Source organism: Rhinolophus sinicus, linkage group LG04 (genome assembly GCF_036562045.2).
Source record: "Rhinolophus sinicus isolate RSC01 linkage group LG04, ASM3656204v1, whole genome shotgun sequence".
Classification (NCBI taxonomy): domain Eukaryota; kingdom Metazoa; phylum Chordata; class Mammalia; order Chiroptera; family Rhinolophidae; genus Rhinolophus; species Rhinolophus sinicus.
The window spans coordinates 166,863,106-166,887,345 of record NC_133754.1 but is presented as its reverse complement, the minus strand read 5'-3'; the positions used below and the strand labels follow the sequence as shown (position 1 = coordinate 166,887,345).

General features: G+C 45.0%; 1 long non-coding RNA gene across 1 annotated transcript in view; it reads right to left on the bottom strand.

Moving 5' to 3' along the window:
* Window positions 1–12,990: 12,990 nt before the first annotated feature.
* Window positions 12,991–24,240, bottom strand: part of LOC141571357 (uncharacterized) — a 385,925-nt gene continuing 374,675 nt past the window's right edge. Inside the window, exons 5-6 of the long non-coding RNA XR_012496116.1 lie at window positions 14,678–14,888; window positions 12,991–13,302 (exon numbers count right to left, since the gene is read on the bottom strand). This is a non-coding gene — a long non-coding RNA (uncharacterized LOC141571357). The remainder of the gene's footprint in view (window positions 13,303–14,677; window positions 14,889–24,240) is intronic.

Here is a 24,240-nt window from a genome sequence, read left to right as displayed (position 1 = left end):
CTATTATGTCTCCATTGAACGCTGAGAAAGTTGAGTCTACGAGTTGAGTGAAGTAAAGAAGTTAAGATCACCTGGAGCCCTTTGGCATTTCCAGACGACCCTCTAAGTGGGAACGGCAGACTGCCCTATGGCTTGAATCTGCCCTGTTGATCTGAATATGATATTAACGCTTTTTCTGTGCCACCGTCTATTCAGAAGCGACAACATGGCTCCTTCCATAACAGTAAAAACCAGGTTAGTTTGCAAGGTTCTCCTTGTCTCCTGCCGCCCAAACGGCAACGCATCCAGCACCAACACAGGCCACACGAGCACACAGGCCAGCTCTTCAAGGTCCAAGTCATTAACCCATGGGGATGATGGGCCGTATTTGTCTGGTACCTCATAGTTTGTCTTGCTCTCACACATCTTTGCTACAGTAACTCTGCGAGTTCATTATTCACTGCTTCACTGATTTGCATATTTGTTTACAGCTGCATGAATTCAACAGGAATTTACTGAGTATCTACGCTGTGCCAGTCTGTGTCCTAATCAGCAGAGGAACACGGTGGGAATAAGCCTTGTGTCCCTCTCAAGGAGTGTGGTCCCCTACTGGGTACAATTCCCCACACAGGCAGTGACGTCCAGGGTGCTGAGTGCGCGCACCCTATGGCTGCGGTGACTGAGAGCACAGGAGCTGTGCCCAGGGCAGGCAGGATGACCTCAAAGAGAAGGCAGACTCAGTGGGGATGGGGTGCACGTGGGGTACCCCGAAGTCAGGAAGCGGTCTGGACGTTGTCTTCAGGGCCATGAGATGTAGGCTCAGAGTGAGTAGAGGCATTCTCTGAGCTGCAGGAAGTCTCTCTACCACTCTTGTCCTTTTACAAAGGGACGGAGTCATCCGGGAGCTCCTCCAGAACACACTGGCTGGAGGAGCTATGGGAACCACGGCAGGTTTGGTGGAAGAGGTCAGATGAGAAGAGGAAAGTAATATCGAATGGTATCTGCTATGTTCGAGTGTGCTTCATATAGGGACAGGGTTTTAATCCTACGTTAGGGATAGGAAAGGTCCAGGAAACCTGGTTTCAGGCTCCGGTTTCCCCTCTGGTCAGGAGACCTTGGGCAAGTTACTTTACTGCTCTGTGGACCAGTTTCACCTTGGATGAAACAAGGAGGGAATTGGGGCTTGAGAGAGAAAATCATTGGAAAACAGCATCGGACATTCTAAAGGCTGCACACAGGCAAGGCTTTTGTTTGGTTGTCTGGGTAGGCGATGCTGACAGAGCCCCCTTCCGCCCACTTTAAGGTGAGAAAGCTGGCAGCACACAAAGACGAGGTTCGGAAGGTACAGAGGAGGGCCCAGGAAGGAGAAACGGGCCTGGGTGTCTGTCGGGGTTCTGATTTCCAGTCACATTGTGAATGGGGATGTATCTCTTCGTTGTGGCTGCTTCTCCATCTGAAAAAAGAGAGATTCTCTGCAGCATTGAGTGTCTATGAGTCTACAAGACAGGGAAGAAGGTAGTAGCTCTGTCCATACAAAAGTAAGGTGAGGAGCAAAAAAATAGCAAGTTCTGTGCATACACCCCCTGCCCCAGCCCTATATGCACAATATTGGAATTCCTTTCTGCTTCATACAGTGAGTTACTTGGTGGAGGCTTACAGGAAGGCTAAGGAGGTATTCCCTCTCCACCTGTGAAAGGACAAATGCTTGTTCCATTTCTAAGAAAAAATAAACCTTCTCCACCTTTTAAAGTCCCTGCTTGGGTGAGCAGCACCACCATCTGTCTGGCTGCCCCAGCTGGCCACCTGGCAATCGCCCAGTCACTCCCTCATCGCCCAAATCTAGTCCCCAAGCCCTGTGGATTCTCCCTCCCTAACCACTCTCCAAAATGGTGCCTCCCCTTCCTGTCACTCCAAGTGGTTTGCTTTTCTCCTCACTGTTTTTCACCTGGTCTATCACGACCGTTGCCTAAATGGACTTCCTCTCCCTACTCACCTCTCCACACACCCAAGCTATCAGACAGATCTTGCCTTCCCACTACTTGTACCCACATCACATCCTGTCAACCCACCTTTCACCGCAGCCACTGCCGATGGAGTCAGAGGCTTTGTCCCCCAACTGCATCGACACGTCTCTCACTTGCTGCCCTGGGGTTTCTCTCACATCATGGAGTAGGGCACCCATGGGGACCTGCGCAGCAAAGGTGCTTGGGCAAATCTGACAATTCAAGGGAATGAACATCGCACAGAGCAGTCCTTAACCAGTTGGGGGGGGGGGGGAAGCAGGTGGATTAGTGACCTTTGTTTCTCATCTTCAGGCAGACAGTTTTGAAGCACTTTTTGTGTTTCTCAGGGGAAGGGAGAGAGGCAGGGGAGGCAGGAAGGGAGGAAGGAAGGAAGACCGGCCAGAGAATTTAAAACCATTGGCCTACAAGACAAACTCTATACTGCTTACATTGGCATTCAAGGTCCGTTTAGTGTTTCCTTACCTTTCCAACCGAATCTAGATGTTCTTGAAGGAATTTGGTCTTTACATCAAAGTGCCATTATTTTTCCAGAATGCCATGGCGTCTCACACCTGCTCTCCAGTTCTTTCCCCATCGATCCCTCTGCCTGCTAGACTCTTACTCATCTTTCATGTCCCAACCCAAGGTCACCTTCACCGTGCTCCCCCTCCCCCACCACATATCCCCCCACTTGAGTGGCTCATGAAAATATCTTGCCAATCAACACCATTATCTTCCTAATAAATCACATTTACTGAGCTTTTACAATGGGCCAGGAGCTCCGCTAACTGCTTTACATAGACTGGTTTATTTCATCTCACAAAAGCAGTGTACAAAAAGGATAATTATGATACTGAGGATATAGTCCAGATGGGGAAACTGAGGCTCTAGGAGGTTTAGGAGCTTGCGATGCTGGAGAGTGTTGCTGCAGGATTAACACAATTGTGATTATTCGTGTGTTCTATCTGTCACCAGACCTAAGAGCTATCTGGGGCCAGGGATTGAATCCTACACAACTCTGTGATCTCCTCAAAGCAGAGCCCAGCATGGATTCTAGCACATCCCATCCCCAAGACTGGATTCCAGGCCTCCTTGCTGCATCTAATACTCCTGAGTGTTCCCTTTCTGTAAGACGAATGGTTAATTTTTTTCTGAGGACTTGCTACAACTAATTTCATCCTCGAATAAGCCTCTGAGCCTTTGTTGCCGTCATAGCTTGATCATATTGCATGATATAATAGTCTCTCGGCTTTCTCTGAGAGCCCCTGAGGGTCTCCAGGGCAGGCAGGGTCCTTGCTGGCTTTGCTTCTGTCTCTGCAGCCTCCAACCCAGGGCAGGGCACAGAGCAGAAGTGCTGTAACGGGGCAGGGCAGGGCCCTGGGGACAGGCCTGTTAGGTGTGGCGGCCTGGTGTTTTCCCCAGCTGGGCCCTGTGGTCCTATGGTCAGCCTCAGGGCTGACCTTCACGTCTTGGACCTGGCTTCTCCCAGGAGCCCAGGTTTATAAACAAAAAACAAACAGAGCAAATAAAAACATTATCTCACTGGTGTTTGAGTCAGCTGCTCCAGATGTCTTGGGGTGGGAGTGGGGAGGGGGTGCTGCCAAGCTGGTAGGAGCTTAGCACTGCCTGAAGTGGGGCTGCAGTTAGGTACACGGGGAGTAAGGACAACTCCTTGGGTTTGAATGTCTGCGGCCAATGGGTCCACCCTCTGGCATCCCCTCTCCTCGCCACCCCCACCAACGGGCCACGATAGATGCCTGCCACCTCCTAGGTATCCAGCTGGCATCTCTGAATCCCCAGAGCAGACCCAGAGCAGCTGCTCAATATGATAAACCGAGCTGTTGAGTTACATACCTTATATCCATTATTTCATCTAATCCCCATAAATTGCCTACAAGGACAGGTTTACCAGCCCCACTTCACAGATGAGAGCCAAAAACCCAGAAAGTTTAATAATGTGCCCACAGTCAGCAGCGAACAAGGGGAAGAATCTGGACTTGACTCAAGGTCATTTACCCCGAGCTTCTGAGCTTGTTCTAATCACCCCACCCAGAAGATGTGATGACCTCAGAGCTGATAGCTAACTTCTCAGTTATCCTCCACTCTGCTGGGCACATTTGTAAGGAATGAAGGGGAGACAGTTAAGTAAGAAAGTCGACTCGTGTTTCCAGAACCCATGTTCCCTCTGTTGTTGAGTTACAGCAGAACCACACTCCCCTGGGAGTCAGAGAACCCAAGTTCGAGGCCCGGACTCCCTTGCTACTAACTGCACTGAGCAAAGTCCCCTCCTCTTTCTGGGCTGCGGTTCCTCTGATTTTGAGTGAGTGTGTTTGAGATGAGCCCTGACCCAGGCAGCCCACATGGCTGTCACTTCCTGTCCCAAAGTAGGTGTTGCACGTTTTAGAGAAAACTTTGATCCTTTTACCTCTTCTAAACCATCCACAGACATGAAACTTCAATCAACACTGCAGTTCAAGTAGCCCCCACAGAGCAAACCACACAGCAAGGGAAGGATTAGCAAAGCGGCCTCGTAGCTCTATCCATCCACATGGATTTTTCTCTCTTCCCAACCATGTTGCCAAGACGCAGGAACTCCAAGGAGAACTGTGCCCCATTCTCTTATTTTTCTCATGTGTTTCAAGATTTGGCTCTGTCCAACATTTCATTCTCCAGACGTGATTCAGAGCAGAAGTTTCAGTACGTCTTGACATTTTCCACCCAGCCCGAAGGTCCTCCATGTGGGCCTATCCTGAGGCTCTCTTGCTGTTTATTCAGTAACTAATTAGTGCTGGTAAAGGAACAAGTGTAGCCTCAAGGTTGTTGCCAAGACCAACAGCATCCAATTCTACTGGAGGGTAAGAGGAGTGGGACGGATTCCAAAGTCTGGCAGAGGCCAAGGGAGCAAGGCCATGTTGTGGCAGAGAAGGGAGAGGAGGTGGAGAGATGTGCGGTGGAGGCGCCGAGGATGGGGGAATGGGGCGCCTTGCAGGAGAGAAGTCTAGCGAGACTTAGAATTAAACTTCAAGTCATTAGAATGATAACTTCTTCTCCCCTCCTTCTGTTGGCTGACATCAGATATGCTGGCTTAACCCCAAATTGTACTTTATCTTAGATCTTTTTTGGGGGGAGGGGCTCATTGTAGGTCAGGCCTTAGACTTTTTTTGGGGGGGGCTGTCATTGTGGGTCAGACCACATGAATGGAATGCCTCCATTGCCACAAATATTCAATTCAGTAATTGAATTTTACTCAGTGAATGAGCCCCTTCTCTGGCTAGGAAAGCACTGATGTGGAGGTGAATGACTCATGGGCTCTGGTCTTAAAAAACTGACCAGAGGAAAGGCAGATGGGGAACCAGACAGGAGGCTCAGTGTGAGAAGGGGTTGACAAAGTGCTGTGTAAGCTGTAGGTGACCCGGAGGGAAAGAGACCTGGCTCTGGTGGGGGGTATTGGAAAAGGCTTTCTGGTGGAGGAGGCATTTTGAGATGGGGCTTGAGGGCTGAGTGCGTGTGGACTGAGGGAGAAGGGAAAGCACTGAAGGGCTTTCCAGACTGCATTGCATGACACCGAGAAAGCGCCTCCTTGGGTGCCTCTTTTGTCTTGCTCTGCTCCCAGTGCTGTGCAAAAGCGTGGAAGCACGAGGTAGCTCACCTGGGTCAAGCCACTGAATGAGAAGGCTGTGCCCAGGAAGAGTGTCATTGTCAGGCTAAGGACTGGGGACTCATACTCTGGACCCGCATGGTCCAGTGCAGTACTTACTAGCCACATAAAGCTATTTAAATGAAATAAAATTAAAAATTCAGCTCCTCTGTGGCACAAGTAATATTTCAAGTGCTCAATAGCCACATATGTCTATTGGCTATTTTTAGTCCATTTCCATCATCACAGAAAGTTCCATTGGACAGTGCTGCTTTAGACAGTGGGGGCCACTGAATGTTTTTAACCTGAGGAGTAAGAGGGTCAGACTTGTTATACATGAGGGTCTGGCTGTAGAGGGAAGAGATCACAGACAAGTCATTTGGGAGTTTTTTACAGTTCAACTGAGCCTTGATCAGGATGGAGAAGAGAAGGAAATGAGGGATGAGTTCAATCCTTCCAATTCTCCAGGTGAGCTTTGATGATCATGGAGAAGAGAGAGGACAAGTGAGGGTCATCTTGGAACCAGGGGACCAAGTCCTTTCCAGGGCTGCTGCCCTCGGGAGCTGATGGACTAACGTGCTCCTCCCTCAGTCATTAGGGCCCAGTGTCTCCTCTGTGTCTCCTGTCTCCGGCCTTACAGAATCCCGAGGCTCATTCACAGCTGCAAGGACTCAGATCCAGACCTCCTGGGTTCCAATCTCACTGTGGGCACTTGCTAGCTGTATGATTTTGTGCAAGTTTGAAAATTTCTCTCTGCCTCTGTTTCTTTCTGTGTGAAGTGGGGATGACAAGCACGTACACCGTGGAGTTACTGAGGGTCAAAGAAGATAACATTTGTCATATCCTTAAAACAGAATGTGGCACCTAGTAAGCCTCAAAATAAGTATAAGGTGGTGTTAGGACCAAGAAGCAGTGGGGTCTTGGGGTTTAGAGCATGGACTCTGGATCATTCCTTGCATGCTTGAAACTCAGCTCAGTCACTTTCCAGCTGGTAGCTTTGGAAAATGCATTTCTAATTCTCGGGTTTCCATTCCCTGACCTCCGAAACGGGGGCGCCTCATGCAGTCTGTTACTATGGAGTTCAGTGAAATCGCATGTGTAATGGACTTAGACACCACCTGGCACTAGCGAGGTGCTCATGAGTGTATACCCCCTAGTTACTGTGTATGATGCATCAGTGCTGTTGTTTCTATACTCAGAGAAGCCAAGCAATGTTTTGATTGTCTCCTGCTGGAATATTCTATCCTTCCCGCCCACGATGTTGACCACCTCAAAAGGTGGAGGTAGAAAGAACTTGACTTAGAGATCTTGTTCTTACTTCTTCTCCACAAACCCCCAATACAAGCATTTCTTCTTCCTCTTCGTGTTTCTGGGAGCCCCTCCCACTTTACATTCCAAGTTACTCAGAGTAATATACTAGAAGTAACTCTTGACTGGGGATTGGGAAATCCTTTTTGTTCTCTTCTCAACAAAATCCAGCGTCTAAGTCTCTTGACTCACTACAACCAAGGGGGACGATGGCCGAAGATGGACACATTATTGCTGAAAACAATGTTTAATTCTTTCTCAGAGAAATGGATGCCTCCATGTAGCAGGGAGAAGAAAGTTTTATGCAAAGAAAAATGAAAAACAGTGTACACTGATCCATTGGAGAAGCATACTGGCTCATGACCTGTGTGTCTATTGAGTTCATACTGCAGGGCCCAGGGTTTCGGATCCAAAATCTGGACCCAGGATGAGTCAACACAAGCCCTTTACTCTGCTCTTCCCAAGTTTGTGAGGGAGCATGCCTTTAAACAGGGCTTATCGATGACCTCTCGGAATTTTCCCTGGGCCTCTCCCAAAAGGACAGTCTCTTACAGACATCAAGTACATATCAGAACCCCTGGCAGATGGGGCACATGGCCGGGGAACTGATGAGTGAAGGAAGTGATATCCGTGTTTTTTAAAGCCCTCTAATTCCTGTCACTGATCCCTGCAATTCTTCCCCTTACGGTCATGCATATAAATCAGATATGATTATGCCATTCATCACTGTGCTTCTCTGCATCACCCTGACATTGAGTCCAGGATGCCTCCTTGCTATTTCTGCACCAAGGAGAGACTAGGGGAACCCTGGGAGTAATTTGAGGTAACTGACCTCAGAGTGTTTGCGACAGGAATAGGGGTGGCAGTGGACTTGTGCCTGCCGAGCTTGAGGCCACATCCTCCTGCACTTTGTGTGGACTCCCTTGCTTACTTCAGGCCACAGTTAAGCGAGATGGGCATTACAGTCCTAGATTTACAGAAAAGGATGCCAAAGCTTGGAGACCTGATTGTTATGCAGCTTGTCAGAGATGGAGCTCAAGTTTGATTCTGTATCTCCATTGCTGGCTCCTGCCCCCGGGCTCTTTGCTTTGTTGACTGTCCCATGGTGACTTCAGGGTGCTGTAATCTTAGCAAGTTGGGCGTCCTTGAGGGGTTACGGGGGTAATGTAACATCACTGGCCTCACTCAGAGTCCCCATCCTCCCCCAAATTTAGGGAGAACATATAATTTATCATCCATACTGGAGACTACTAAAAGGGAAAGATAGAACTCTTAATAATTACGTCTATACAACCGGTGAAAATTGGGACATGTGAAAACCTTACCAAAATTAGACGGGAGGGAGAATGATCACATGGTAGTTGATAGTCTAAAGCCCTCTGTGTAGGTCAAGAGTTGAAATCAGACCTGAAGGTGAGTGAGTGTTGGCAGGAGGTGGGGATGAGAATTAAGGAGTAGACAATGTGGGAGTCTGGCAAGAGTGAGCTCTTTTCTTGATAAAATAGTTTCTGGTTATAAAACCTTCTCGTTAGAGAAGATGTGGAAGAGGCTAAGAATAAAGGAAGACAGAGAAGGGAAAACTCTGATAACCCCAGCTAGTCCTTTCAATCTTTTCTATACACCTATGTATTTTTAAATATTGTAATTGGAATCATATAGTTTTATGTCCTGCTTGTTTCACTTAGAAATTTAAACGAGCGTTTTCCAGCATCTCTAAGGATTCTTTAAGTATATTTTATTGTCTGACTAATTTTCTACTATACAGATATAACAACATGTACTTAAGCAGTCCCCTTTTCTTTAGCATGTAATTTGTTCCCAGTTCTTTGATTCCATAAGTGATGTCACAGTGAATCACATTCTAGATCAATCTCTGTTCATATTTCTTTTAGCATCTGGGGAAATATTAGTGTTTCTGTTAAAATCCCTTTCCTCTTCTGCCTGCCTTGAAAAAAAAATGTGATTCCTGGAGCTGGAGCAGCCTTTTTTGACTATGAGGTGTTGAACATGAATTAAGGCCAAAGGAATTACATGGTCTTGACACTGATGAAGTGTTGAACCAATTCCAGAAGCCAGACTTACCATATATGAGAAAATTACCCTCTGAGTATTTAAGCCACTGTGTCTCAATGTCTCCTTTCCTTGCAGCTGAACACTTTCCTGCCTGATACAAGTGGGAAAGGGGAAGAAACTGAACAAAGGAAGATAGAATTGCCTTTAATGGGCTGAGAGAGAGTAGGACTGTGAATGCTTACAATTTACTACTTTTTCTTGCGTTCCCTAACATACTTTTTCATCACCTGCTGTATGTAAACCAGTAGCAAACACCTCGTGTCCTCTTCTGTCAGCAGCTTACCTCCCTTATCCATTGTCACTGCCAGTTCCTGATACTTTTTATCATTGATAAGTTGTATACATTGAATTCCAGATTCCCATGAGTGCTTAAATCTTATTCATGAGTAAACGTATGTATATGAGTGTTGTATAATAGAGCCGCTCATGGTGGAGGCAAAATTGCTAGTCCACTTATTAAAACATATCTATGGAAGTTCCTTCAGGTAGCAACAACCAACAAAGAGCAAAAAGGAAGCATACAGGTGGCCTGTGTCTTGTGCCCCACCACGGACCTGAGGGTATAACCACCAGGCCTGTACCCCTTGTCTCATTATATAGACAAACTGTCCTTGCTTGTCTATATAATGAGCATTTGAATGCTGGCCCCTGTCTGTATTAAGGGAACCTTAGGAAACAACATATGCTAATAAGTCTTCTTTCTATTTGTCAAAGGAAGTGCGATAGAGGGGAAAAAGGAAGGGAAATGCTGATTTAGACATACTATGTGCAAGACAGTCTGCTAGGCATTGTATTCGCTAGATTTTTTTAGATATTGCTTGTTTTTGTGATTTTTTATTTCCAAAATGATCCACGTTTCACTGATATCAGTCAATTTTTTGTTGATGCTCAGGAAAAGACAGAGGGTTGCAGTCACCACGGTAACTAAGAACATAGAACTTGAACTCAAATCTTTGCTCCTCCACTAATTAGTTACATGATCTTAGATGAATGACTTAGCCCCTCTGAGCCTTAGTTTCTTCAGTAATAAAATGGAAATGATATCTGTGTCCATGTCCCAGGGCCGTGGTCAGGATGAAATGAGGTGTTTTATGTAAAACATGTGTAACAGAGCCCAACTCAGTTAGCTTTTCTTGCCCGTATTATTTCTCCTGTCCGGCATTGTTCTCCAGGAAACCTCAGTCCTTTAGCTCCTTCTTCTCCCCTCTACCGACCCCTCATCCCAGACTCCCAGGCCCTGGAGAGAAGATCAAGTGAGGAAGGTGAGCTGAATGTATTGTCATGTCTGTAAACAGAAACCCGATATTAGGGTTTAAACTTTAATTTGCTATTTAATTTATTCCTCTGTAAAATGGGGACAATCTGTCAAGTTTACTGGAAGATACATGAGAGATGACTTAGGAGAGAAATGTCTCTACAAATGTTTGTCACTGTGGGATTATTATTATATAAATAAACACCTTGAAAAGAATCTCCTCAGACCAGTTTTAGATGTCCTTGATTTACCATAGTAGCCCTTGATATTGTGATCCCATAGAATTCTACAAAAGGAAATGTATCTAACCCATGCCACCTTTTTCTATGTGTGGTCATATAGACCAGTGGGCCTGCAATCCTGTCTCATTGGTGCTCACCTCAGCTCTGGAAATGGCCTCAGTGAGAAGCACGACGCCTTCCCTGTTAGAAGGGAAGGTAACAAATTGTGGATCATTGAATCTCCCCTCTCTTTAGTGCTTCCAGTCGTTTTATATACATTGTAGTGTTTCCTTCACCTTTCAGTCCTGGTTAACCTAGAAGCAAAGGATTTACTCATATGGACAGATGAGCCTCGTAAGAGATTAGTTACATGTCCCAACACGGCCCCCCACATGGCACCCGGGGGGTATAAAGACAGTGCTACATCAGTGATGAGAAGTGTGTTTCTTAGTCCCTGCTCTTACCCATGGGTCCTGCCAAATACGAACAGTGATCAGCCATGACATTGCTGCTTCTTGGAAGCCACCTGTTTTAAATAAAAAAAATAGTATTGAGCCAAACTGAAGACACTGTTTCTACTTCCAGCTCTGCAAACATCTCCCTGTGTAGTCAGCCTATGTATGGTAGGTCTTTGCCACTCTCTGGGACTTTAAGTCCCTTAAATTCTGATATTCTGGAATATTATACTGCATTTCCTCCATCTACCCTTAAAAATAATCTTAAAGCATGTTCTGCCCTCCCTCTCCTCTCACCTTTGTGTTATGTACCCAAGTTAGATCGCCAAAGCTAGAATTTGACATCCCCGAAGTATGTCAGACAGAGGTGACATGAGTGGATGACTCTTATTCATGGTGTTGGTGATGCATAAAGAAGCTTATGTTGGTACGTGGAATAGATCTACATGTAAAACTGCTTCCAGAGACAGTGTAGATGGTAAATTATTGCTCCCCCAACCCAAGCTTTGATTTCACTCTCAGTGGAGCAAGACCCAGGACCCTTGGAAGGCCATATTAAGAATCTAGTTGATTAATACTCTAGGGACACAGTAGAAAAAGGGCATGAGAAGAGGTCAGATCTAACTGAACTTGTCTCCGTTCCTACTAGGTGTATGACCCTGGGAATATAGTTTTGTCAAAGGAAGTTTCCCTCAGTTGACTCTCAGTTTCCCATTTAGAGTGTTGTGACAATTAACCAATGGTGGATGTTATTTAGAGCAACACTTATTAAATCAAAGTATAACTATAGCTTAAAAATGAATTGTAGCTGCTGATAGTGGTTTACTTCCAGAGTACAGTAGGGAAAGAAGAAAAGGGTAACTTTACAGTGAAGAAACCTGACAGACACTCCCTCGGTGAAATGGTCAAGGTCAATATCAACAGCAATAAATCATGTTGATAGTATATACCCTTGATATGATGTGATGATATGATGTGGCAATTTGTATCTGTGACATCTTCCTCTTAAAAACCCATAACCCCAGCCTAGTCATGAGAAAAATATTAAACTCCAATAGGGGAACATTCTACAAAATACCTCATCAAAACTGTCAAGGTCATAAAAAACAAAGGTCTGACACTGTCACAGCCAAGAGGAGCCTAAGGAAACATGATAACTGAATGTCACATGGTTTCCTGGATAGGAACTTGGAATAACAACAGCAACAAATTAGACAAAAACTAAGGAAATCTGAATAAAACGTAGACTTTCATTAATAATAATAATAATACCTCAATCTTGGTTCGTTATTTGTAACAAGTGTACCATATTAATGTAAGATGCTAATAATAAGGAAAACTAGGTGCAGGGTATATGGAAACTCTGTTCAATCTTAATTTTTCTGTAAATCTGAACTGTTTTAAAAATGGGTAATAAGAGTCATCTTCTGCAATGACTCATTTATTTAACATGCTTGTAAATGAAGTACGCATTCAGGCCCAGGCCTCGTGCTGGGTGTTGGGTTACAGATGTGAATAAGGCATGGTCCTGGCCTCCCAAAGAGCTTGAAGCCTAGTAGAAACAAGTACTCAGACATTCCATTCCCTCTTTTACATGCTGCAGCAGAGACAGGAACAATGGGCCATGTGGAGGGAGTCTAGGCCATGCCTCCAGTGGAAGGCTCTGTACTCCAGTCTTGAAGAGCTAGTTGGAGTTTGCCAGGGAGAGAAGGAGCTGGCAGCATTCTGGGAAGAAGGAACTATGTGTATAAAAGAACTGAGACCTAAGAAGGCAGTGGGGAGAAGAGTGTAGCGGGAGTAACGTGTGGAGGAACACAGGGAGGGATACGAAGGCAGAAAAGTCAGAACTTACTTATTCCGTAAGTATTTTTGAATACCTACTATGTGCCGGCCACGTGCTAGGAACTGTGTAAAGGTGAGAAAGAGAGGCGTGGTCTCTGCCCTCAAGAAGTGGGAAGAAGGACAAAACACAAGTCATCCCAAATGATGATGTATTTAGGAATTGATCATCGACATGAAAGGATCAAACATGGAATTAATAATGGATAAATATCTGTGTGTATATGGGGATGGTAGGGGTGCTAATTAGATTAGATGGCTGTAACAAATTACCACAAATTCGGTGGCTTAAAAACAACAGAAATGTATTTCCTCGCAGTTCTAGAGGCCAGACATCTGAAACTCAGGTGTCAGAAGGGCTGTGCTCCCGCTGAAGGCTCTAGGGACAAATCCTTCCTTGCCCTGTCCAGTTTCGGGTGGCTGTCAGCATTCCTTGGCGTGGGCCTACATAAGTCCCATCCCTTCCTCCATCCTCACGTGGCTGTCTTCCTCCTGTGTGTCTCTACATTCTCTCTTCTTCTTTTAAGGACACCTGAAAAATCAGAACTTACTTATCATTGGATTTAGGACTCACTCTAAACCCAGGATGAGCTCATCTAAGATCCTGAACTTAATTACATCATCAAAGGCCCTTTTTCTAAATCCAGTCACCTTCACAATCTCCAGATGTTGGGACATGAACATATGTCTTTGGAGGAGAGGGGAGTCACTATTTAACCTATTTCAGTGTCTAGGAAAAGACTTTCTGAGATGGGGACATTGATGTGGAAACATCTGATTGGCAAAGAACAGGTAAAGAGAACAACAATGCACTCAGAGACCCTAAAGTAGAAAAAAACTGTGTGTGTCTGAGGAGCAAAAGACACAAGTGGAGCTGAAACCTGGTTTGCAAGGGGGAGATGAGCCTAAGAAGCCCTTGGAGGGCTGGGAGGAGGTTCCAAATCACGGACGGTCAGGCTGGAAGGGGTCTCAGAATGGCTTGCGCCTTCCTCCAGTCTCATTCTCCATCCAAAAGTCTCCCTTTCACCTACCCACTGCTCTGGAAGGCTTACTCTCAGCCCATCACAATAGCTCCTGGGCCTTGGAAAGATGATGTTCTCCACTGCTGGAAGAAGCCCTTTGTTTACTACATTTCAGTGTCATCCAACTGGAGTGGCAGCAGCTATATAGTGCAACTGTGAGCCTGGGTCCCAATGCCAACATCCACTTTCGACGCAGCATGCCCCATCAGGCCCCACTGTGAGCTGCTGGCTTGTGTCTTTGAACAAGCCCTGCCAGGTTTATTTCAAGCCACTCAGGCAGCTATGGTGTTGGGGCATGAGCTCTTGCCTGAAGTCTGTGGAGCTGAGGTTGCATCCTACCTCAGGCTCTCACTGGCCATGTAGCCCAGGGATGGTCAGATATCCCCTCACAGCTTCCGTTTCCTCACCTGTAAAATGTTAAGGGAGAAATGGAATCTCACAGCAGTGTTGTGAGACTCAAATAAGACGATGTGTTTGAAAATGTTTTATAAATTATAAAGTGTTTTGTGTGTCAAAGGAGATGCTATCAATTGCATTGAAGACTTGGGGTCTCTAACAAGCTTCCTGAAGGCAGGGCATTCTTAGGGTCCACTCGTGTACTCTGCACCGATGACTGTGGGCCATTTTTCTGTCACTGCCCAAGGGGTTAACATGCATCATGTCCCATTGAGATATCATCATGGAGCAAGCTCCCAAAGTGGAAAGAAACAACTCCCAATTTGTCTCCCTATAAAAAGCAGCCTGTCTTTGAAACTTGACTCCATTGAAAACCTACTGAATTGAACATGGACGAAAAGGAGAAGAAGAAAAAAATATGTGAGTAATTAATCAGCATTTTGTCCAACCTAATTTGGTTTTAAAGGACATTCATCAAGACCAACATACCTGTCCAGGCCAATTCCGGGAGCCCCATGAGTGGCCGCGTGGACTTGACCTCCCCGTTGCCTGCAGTCCACTCATTTGCAAACTGGTTTCAATGAAGGTAACAGTTTGTGGTAATGGGAACCATATGGGCTGGTGGCTGCTGTCAGTAAAAATAGCCAGCATGGCTTGTGTGGCCAGACACAACATCAGGCTAAGAGCAGGAGGACGAAAGCTGTGTGAAGAAAGGAAAAAAGTTGTTTCAGAAAACTTGAGACAGGAGCCCGCCTGACTGGGGAGGAAGTGTCAGGCAGGGGCTGGGACATGAAACCTAGTTGCTCATGGACGGCGAGACGCTTGCGTGAAACACCAGCCCTCCCTCCCCAACCTGGGGCTCCACACTCGTACGCCCTAGTTGAGAGGCGACAGGGAACAGAGCCAAGGCTCAGCACACACACAGATCTCTGTAGGATGTGTACTGGGCACAGAAGCCTCTCTTATCTAAACATCCCGAGAGATGCCGGAGGCTGAAGGAACTATGCAAGGAGGTAAGGCCAGACATTTTTTTTTGTTGTTTTAAAATTTAAGCACAAATTTTAGGAGCCTTTTCAAATGTATCCTGTTTTGTAGCATAATAGACAGAGTATGGATTTGAACACTGTGAGACCTGATTTAATCTGGCCATAAACACACCCATTGTGTAAACATAAGCAAATTATTTAATCTTCCAGAGTTTCAGTTTATTAGTCTGTAAAATGGAGATAATGTAACCAATGCTTGTTTTCATGCACTGATGTTCCTTTTAGAAGAATGCCATATCATTCATTAATTCATTCATTCATTCATTCATTCATTGAAAAATATTCATTAAGTGTCTACTAGGGCCCTAGCCAGGCATGGTTACAGAGGAATAAATCAGTGAATTAAAAAATAAATAAATAAATTACCTGCTGTCACAGAATTTCCATTTTAGTTGCAAGTAAAATACAGGACGTTGGAAGGTGAAAAGTGCTCTGGATACAAATTAAGTGGGGAAGGGGATCAGGAGGGCAGGGATTAAGGTACCGTTTTAAAAGGGGTGGTCAGAGAAGGCCTTGCTGAGAAGGTGACATTGAACAAAGATTGAAAGAGGAGAGAAAGCGAGACCTGGAGCTGTTTGGAAGGCCAGTATTGAAAGCAAAGGAAACCACTGGAGGAAAAGTCCCAAGCAGGAGAGAGCAGGGTCAGCAAAGAGACAAGTGTGGCTGCAGTGAAGGCAGCCAGAGGCAGAGAGGTACGGGGCCTGACGGCGCTGGCAGGGAGGGGGGGAGGGGGGGTGCTAGTGTTTGAACTTCAGCTTGACCCCGTAGGAGGGGAACATTTTGGGAAGGTTTTGAACAGAGGCGTGACAGGATCAGATTTATTTATTTTTAATAGAATGACACTGGCTGCTTTGTTGGGAAGAGTTTCTAGACTAGCATGTGCCATTGCAGCAATCGAGGTGCGAGCAAATGCTGCCTTGGATTGAGATGGTAACATCAAAGATGGTGAGAAGTGGTGGGCTTCTATAACCTATTATGAAAGCAGGGAAAGCCTGTAAGATTTACTGGTAGTTTGAAAGTGGGTTTGAAAGAGAGGGATCAAGAAAGACTCCAAGGTTTTGAGCTTAAGCAACTGGAGCCAAATGCTATTCACAAAAATAGGGATAATTGTGGGTGAAACAGTCTGGGGAGAGGGGATTGGGAGTTCAGCATTGCATATGTTAAGTTTGAAATGCTTATTAGCCATTCCAGTGGACATGTAGAGTATCCAGGTCGATGAGAATCATAAACACATAGATGGTATTTAAGACCATAAAATACTGGGTTACCGTGGTGGGAGTGAGTGAACATAGAGAAGAAAAGGGGGAAATGTTTCTCCATGAGGCATCAAGATTTACAGAGCGTAAGTAGCCTTCTACGTAACATCCTCTTCCAAATGCATGAGCTACAAGAACCAACATACTCAGTACTTATGTGGACATGAAACCTTCTAAGATAAACGGTGCTATTATTATTTATGTACAAAAAAAGTAAGAACCAGAAGTGAATTAATTTGTTCGATGTCAGATGGCTAATGAAAAACAGAACAGGAATTCAAACCCAGGTGTCCTGACCCCATTTCTAATGCTCTTTTCACTACAGCCATCTGCCTAGTACTATACTTACTTCGAAGGTAGACGTGCATCTTTCGTCCTCACCATTGGTTGTCATGCTTTCCCTAGTATGAAATCAAAACCAGGTCATGCTAGCAGTTAAGTACTCTTGGTTTCCAAGCTGGCGGTCTTGCCAGCCTTCGAAAGTAAAAACATATTATGAAAAACTGTCTTTTGCAAAGACCAAAAAAATAAAAAGGAACGAGAGGGAAAGAGAGAATGACAAAAATCCTGCCTTCCATTTTTCCCATAGGTTCTCATTGTCTCCTGGACTCTAAATCATCTTCTCTTTCTTTAGAGGAGGCAGATATAAGGCAGATACAATCTTCCCTGTCTTCTAAATCAGGCACACGGGAGGGATAGAAAAAATAAAATGATCTATGTGGGGTCACCAAGCGATTTGTGAATGTGACTTGGAAGAGATCCTAGTTATTTTCCACCATTCCATTTCCCTACAGCCTATCGAACATTGCTTTATATCATGTGTACAGAAACTGGTGAAAATAATATTTGATAATTTGCTAAGCACTTTTTATTCACTATCGATGTAAAACACTTTTTGAGATAGCTACTATGTATGGTAATACCCACTTTAAAGATAAATAATCATGGATGGCATAAGGAGATTAAATAATTTGTCTAAGGTTATTATAAAATCAAAAGGTACAATTTTAAAAATGTGTTTAAAATCACTAGAAAATAAGTATACGTTTATTTTTAAATGCACTTCCCTTGGCATTGATGGGATTTACAATATTCAAGCTCAATTGTGTTTTGGCATCACTCTTTTCTGTAGTGTGGTCCAGAGTCGTACCTGCGTCCGCCTTCTCCCTTTCTTGTTTGGTTACCATCACTCCTGGAGAAATACCTTATGTGGTTCCTCTCAAAGGAATGGCCTAGCTCTTCTCCATCCTGGTATCTCCAGTGCCTTTCTGGTTTCCATCACAGTACAGGGTATGATAAATGTTGGCTAGGCTGCAATGAGCTTTAGTTGATGCGCTGAAAAGGAGGAGTAAGTTGTACCTGCAGGTTGAGGTAAGACCACTCAGAACCTTGGATACCAAGCTAAGCCGGGGCCACTGCTTTGCCCAGCTCCCAGGTTCTCTATCTCCATGCTCGGTTGTCTTACTGGAAGAAGGAGCTTGCTGAGTAAATAAAATGGGGGTGAACATGTCTTCCTCACAAACCTCTGAAAAACCCACGCCAACACTTCTTACCATTTTTGAAAACTTGACTTTATTTTTTGATTCCCACTCACACCTCAGGTCTTGTCATGGCATCAGGCAAAGAAAACCAGTTCAAACAGGGCCATTTCAGGCTTGTCCTGAGTCCAAGTAGAGAGACAGCAGGAGATGACATTTGATGTTTTGAGGTTTCCTCTCAAATTTAGGACCCAGCAATTGTGTGTGGGTTGTTTGAGTCAGATGACCTAGGGGGAAGTGTTCAGTTCCATTCAACTCATCCCATGTTTATTAGCTGTGCTAGGACCAGGAGCAAGAGAGAAAGACATTAGCTCCCTCTCTCATGCAGCTTCCGTCTGTCTAACGTGAAGGAAAGAAAGAGAAATACGCAGCTAATCGTGCAATAAGGCAGAATGTGCTGCTAAGAAGTGATGGTCACGTGCTACGTAGACTTATTGAGCATACATAGTCTGAGGAGGCAGATCAGAGAAGGCTTCCTTTGGCAGTGATGTGTGAACATGTAAACATTTGAGAACATGTAAGTGTTTGACAGATAAAGATGGAATGGGAAGGAGATAATTTTAGTTGGAAGTAATAGAGTAGGCTAAGTGAAGGGGGCAGGTCTCAGAGAAATAGATTGGAGAGCAGTAGCTATTTGTGTTTGACATGAGCTATTTAGGCACCTCTGGTGACATTTTCTGAGCCCTATATTGAGGGAAATGAAGCATGGTTGATTCTAAATACACTGGGATTGGGAGTCAGACATTGATTACTTGATTGATTACAAGGAATTGACTCATGTAATGATTATAAGGCTGACAAGTCCCAGATCTGCAGGGTGAGGCAGCAAGCTGGAGACCCAGGGAGAGCAGATGGTGTAGTTTCACTCTGAGTGGAAAGGCCTGAGGACCAGGAGAGCTGATGGTATAATTCTAGTCTGAAGGCTGCAGGCTTGAGACCCAGGAAGAACTAATGTTTCAGTTCAAGTCCAAAGTCAGGGAAAACAAAAAATGAATATCAAAGTTTAAAGGCAGTCAGGCAGGAAGAATCTTCTTACTTGGGGGACGGTCAGCCTTTTTGTTCTATTCAGGCAGGCCTTCAACTGATTGGATGAGACCCGCCCATAGTAGGGATGGTAATCTTCATTACTCAGTTTACTGATTTAAATGTTAATCTCATCTAAAAACACCTAGAATATGATTTGACCAAATATCTGGGTACCCTATGGCACAAATAAATTGACACATAAAATAAACTATGTGACACATCACAACTATGTATTTTATTTAGTGAGTTTACTTTAGGGATATAATGCATAAATTCTTCCTAAATTTGTTTACAGATTTTTTTTTATTTATTTATTTTTTTATTTCATGGACCAGGGAAAAATTTTTAAAGAGGGGAACAATTATAAGGTTGTTAATCTTTTATTCTTCCAAGTAATACAATTAAAAATAATTTTAAAATAAAAGCATCTTCCATCAATTATCATGTTTCATAAAAGGATGAGATAATAACCCCCCCTGCTTTATTATGGAAAGCCATAATCTCAGAAGGAAAACCATCTTTTCCAAGAAAAGACAGTTGGCAAAGGATATTCTTTTAATTTTAAGATAAAAATACAATGTAAAACTGTATTTTATTATTTATGCTGTAGGTAATATTTTTCGTGACAGAACTTGTCAATTGACATAGTATATATACATACGCGATATTGCAATGCAAAGTGAACTTCAGTCTCCGAGTAGTTTTGTCACTTCATTATTAATACTGACAACAAAAATAAAGTTTCCATCGAAGAGATTTAAGGATGGAAATGGAAAGTATTCACTCTCATCTTCTTCACTCAATTCATAATATCCTGCGCACACTCAGAGAAGTGGGTGAGCAACGCAGTTTCACCATATCCCCCGCTTTTCCTCCTTTCGTTTCCCAGAGCTGGGAAGAAAACTCATTACAGTAGCCCAGGAGTCTGGATGATGAGTGTGGAAGGAAAAGATGCAGCAGCATTTTTTCCTTCATGGCTACCCACAGCAAGGAACCCTTTATCTCTCTTATAGCCCAACATGGAGCCATCAGGAATTGATCTGAGTGTAAAGTCATAGACTTTGGACAGAGGCCAGCACCTTCCAAGCATGTACATTTGAAAACCCCTAATTTGGTCTAACCCTCTCACTTTTCAGATGAGGCAACTGAGACCCAGAGGCCGAGAAATCAACCCTACCTGAAACAAAGGGTATTAAGGACAGACACCCCAGCCCAGAATTATGGAAATCAGCCCATGTCTCCCAGACCCTAATTCAGATGGCTGTTCCTCTTATCTGTATAATGCCTCAGTGATTTGGGGGCTGGGTCCTGCCTCGATCTTGAAATTTATGAGAGAGGGAGAGCGAGAGAAAGAGAGAGGATGATTACAGTGGAAAAAAATAATCATTCTTTCCTGAAACTCACCTGAAGACAGAAGCCCCAACCTTTAACCCAACTCCAAGGGACCTGGGATCCTGCTTCCTATTTATAGATGTCTATGGATTTGCCGGGATACAAACAGTAAGCATCATTTTTAAATACTAACTTCAGGCCCAATTTTGTGTTCAGCATTCTACAAACATGATCTCATTCATTACTCACAAGACCCTATGAGACTGAAGTAAGGGTCCCCGTTTCATAAGGACACTGAAGCCTAGCCAGCCTCCCTGACGCTTCTAGAGTCACACAACTGATACACGGCAGAACGTAAGCACAAGTCCTGCTCCACGTCCCAGCATGTCCTCAGCCAATATTCCGTGTTGTCCAGGACCTGGTATGTGGTCAGCTCACGGGGAGCATTGCCCAGATGAAGAAACGAATAAGTAACTTCCTTCTCCATCTGAAGAGGCTGTCCCCCACCACCAGGCCACCTCCAAAGTGACTCATAAAATGTCCCGTTACATGTGAACCACAACTACAAGTATAATCTTCACACAGACTAAGGTATGCTAGCTTGTTATACTTTAAATACTTGGTGTAAGTTACATTTGAGGACTGGTGAAGTCCCGAGATCTCTCTCTTCTGGCCGGGGGCCAGGCCGGGCTCTACTGCCCTCTTCTCGCGCAGTTGACTAGTAGAGGGAAGTGCCGGCCCTCGCGTGGACCCCTGCTGCTCATCATCTAACTGGATTTGGCTCATCATTCCAGCCAACTGAGATCATTGAGAAGTTTGATTTTGTCATCAATCATTTTTTCTATCCCTCCCAGCTGTGTGTCAGCCACAGATGTGATAAGCGGGACTTTATACGTCTCTGTCCAAATCACTGGTACCAAATATTAAACAGGGCTAAGGACCGTTTTCCAGAGCATACCTCTGCCGTGATCCCAGGGCATTTGCATGGGCCTTTATTCCAGCGTCTGTCCCATGACATTATCGACTTTATTTATCCTTTATGCAAGTACTTCAAGAGTCAAGACTTGATATTGTCCTTTTAATCCTCATTGACCACAGTGCCGGCCATTGAAGAAAAACTCAGTGTTTGCTAACCAGTGCGATAGACAGAACCATTGATTTGGGGCCAGAGACTCAGGCTCAAGTCACAAAAATGTCCCCCTCCCGCCTGCCACATGGCTATGTATAAGCTGCTTATCCTCCCAGGGCCTCAGTTTCTCTATAAAGTAAGGGGAAGGGCCCTGCAGTCGACCTCATTAAGTTGTGGCGCTCCATGAAGTGATGGATACAAACGTCCTTGTTCACTCACCCCTCTGTGCTTTTATGCACCCATTTCTTCCATCTGAAATTCTTTTCCCCTCGCTTTCCCAGCAACACCACCCTCACCCTGCACCCCTCCTTCTGCTTCTCTGGGAATCGTTCTCTGGACCCCTGAGTAGGCCATCACCACCTCCTTGGATCGCCCACAGAGCTCTGCAGGTATTCAATGGGGTACTTATCTCCCTATGTCCCCAGTTGTCTGCTTACTTGTCCATCTTCCCCTCTAGACAGTGGCCTTAGAAGTCAAGAGCTACACCTCAAGTATCTGTCCCTGGCATCCACACAGGCACCTGGGACTCAGAAGTCACTCAGTGACAGGTTCATGGAACAAATATCACAAGCTGCAGAGTCAGTTCCATTCTTGCCTTAATGATGGCTGCAGGGAATGCTGTGGCTGCAAGAGCCTTTGTTCGGGCCACTGGCAAGTGTCACAGTGAGCACCACCTATTGGGATTGGATGTTCTTGCTTTGTCCTTGGTAAGAAACAAAGGTGAGTATGATGACAAGGCCAGCCCCGAAGCTCTGTGAGAACAGGTGTCATGTCTGTGTTGCTTACCATTGTCGCAGGGTGCGTTCCCCACAAGCAGACTCTGCAACGGAGATTTGCATACAAGAAGTTTACTGGGGAGTCTTTGGGATCAAGCCCTATAGGAGAGGGGGGCAGTAGGACTGAGCAGACCGAGAAGTGGAACTGCAGTGCAGTGGTCACGAAGGAGTTGTTCCAAATTGCAACAAGGAGGTCGGGCCTCTGTGGACACTTTCCCATTGACCTGCCTGGGATGGAGGCTGCCTCCAGGACAGGAGGGGTGATGAAACCTTGGGCCAGGCAGCTCTCTGCAGCTGAGGACATTCCCAAAGAGGGACACAGCTGAAAGCCGCCAGCATTTGCAGCTGCTGACAACGTGAGAGCCTCAGTGCTGGAACAGGGAGTGTCTGTTCACGTCACTGTGCCCAAAGCGTCTGGCTCATTGTAGCCCTTCAGTGAATACTTGTGTGAATGGAGGAATCTGGGGCCAATCGCAAATGGAATCCTGTAGGTTCTCTGTGGGACTTCCAGCACACATCGTCCATATTCCTTTAGAATGTGCGCCCTCTCGGCCAAGGCTGCACAGGTGCTTGGCTCCGGGACGAGTAGGCAGACATATAAACAGCCAGTCCCCCCTCGGGGGAGGACGGTAGGTGGAGTAAGCTAAGAGGGCTGTGGTAGCACAGAAAACGCAGCTTCTTGAAGAAGGCTACATTGAAACTGAGGCCAGAAGGACAAGAGACAGATTCTAGGAAAACATGCCGTGTGAGCAAGTGATGCTGGCTGGAAAGGCCATGGTGTGGAATGGTGGAAGTAGGCTGGGACAGGCGCTCAGAGCCGTGCATGCCAGAGTCTGGACCAGATCCTAAAAGCAATGAGGGAATATGGAAGGGTTTTCGACAGAGGGCTGACAGCCCCGGCTTTCTTTCTCAAAAGAACACGGGTTCAGTTCCTCGCATCATTTTCCATCCAGAGGTTCCATGGGAACCAGCCAGCCATCTAAGCACATAGCATACCTGGGGCCTCCACCCAAAGCACAGCATAAACTGTCCCCATCGCTGGCTTCTCTGACAGGTTCAGGGAGCTACTGTCCCTCTGGAAGAAGGGCATGCTCTTGCATGCAGACCAGGAGCTCCTGAGGGTGTGACCCTGATGAAAGGAAACCCAGTCAACACCAAGAAGTCAGAGTGACTCTTCCCACACCAAAGGGACAGTATCACACAATGAGAAGAGCCCTGCCTAAGGAGTCTGTCTGGGGAAGCTTACAGTCCACTCTTGGCCGCTTACTGGATCTGCGATACGGACAAGTCACTAACTCTCAGTTTCATTATCCATCAAGTGAGAGAAAGCATTCAACCACACTAGTGATAAGGATATAGAAATAAACGCAGTAATAAGATATCGTTTATGCCTATCAGATTGACAAAGACTTTGTGAAAGATAATGATCAATGCTGAAGAAGGTGGATAATATAGTCTGGCTGTTTCACTGTGGGTAGGTGTGGTGCATTGGAATGAACAATTCCAGAGAACCATTTGGCAACAAATACCAAGTCTTTGAAATGAGCACATATCCTTTGACCCACTAGGAATTTATTTTAAGAAAATAATTAGAAGTGAAAGGGGGGAAAGGTAGGTTAAAGGGTGTTTAGCAAAGCATACTTATGAGAGTAAAAATTCTCATGTTTGGAAATAATCTAAATATTCATCAAGACCTATTGGCCAATCATTGTTTTAATAAATTATAGCATGCCAGTATGTTAGACTACTATGTAACAATGAAAAACTAGGCTTGCAAATTTGATTTATTAACATAGAAAGTGCTTGCAATCTAATGCTAAAATAAGAAAAAAAGAATGTAAAACATTTATATTTCAGTCCCAATTTTATAACCACAATAAAAGCTAGAAAAATATAATTTGTTGTTACTGCTATAAAATTGGGATGGAAACATGGCTTTGTTTTTTGGG